The sequence below is a fragment of the Sinocyclocheilus anshuiensis genome, unplaced genomic scaffold, assembly GCF_001515605.1.
Source record: "Sinocyclocheilus anshuiensis isolate Anshui unplaced genomic scaffold, SAMN03320099.WGS_v1.1 scaffold2089, whole genome shotgun sequence".
In the NCBI taxonomy this organism is placed as follows: Eukaryota; Metazoa; Chordata; class Actinopteri; order Cypriniformes; family Cyprinidae; genus Sinocyclocheilus; species Sinocyclocheilus anshuiensis.
The window spans coordinates 179,200-179,516 of record NW_015549564.1 but is presented as its reverse complement, the minus strand read 5'-3'; the positions used below and the strand labels follow the sequence as shown (position 1 = coordinate 179,516).

The 317-nt window shown below is 43.2% G+C and overlaps 1 long non-coding RNA gene across 1 annotated transcript in view; it reads left to right on the top strand.

The window, feature by feature from the left end:
* The window catches only part of LOC107657218 (uncharacterized), a 9,490-nt gene extending 9,173 nt beyond the window's left edge, over window positions 1–317 (top strand). Inside the window, exon 3 of the long non-coding RNA XR_001630655.1 lies at window positions 307–317. This is a non-coding gene — a long non-coding RNA (uncharacterized LOC107657218). The remainder of the gene's footprint in view (window positions 1–306) is intronic.

Below are 317 nucleotides of genomic sequence, written 5' to 3'. Positions count from 1 at the left end.
CTGGTGGACATTCCTGCATTCAGCATGCCAATTGCACGCTCCCTCAAAACTTGCGACATCTGTGGCATTGTGCTGTGTGATAAAACTGCACATTTTAGAGTGGCCTTTTATTGTGGCCAGCCTAAGGCACACCTGTGCAGTAATCATGCTGTCTAATCAGCATCTTGATATGCCACACCTGTGAGGTGGATGGATTATCTCGGCAAAGGAGAAGTGCTCACTAACACAGATTTAGACAGATTTGTGAACAATATTTGAGAGAAATAGGCCTTTTGTGTACATAGAAAAAGTCTTAGATCTTTTGAGTTCAGCTCATG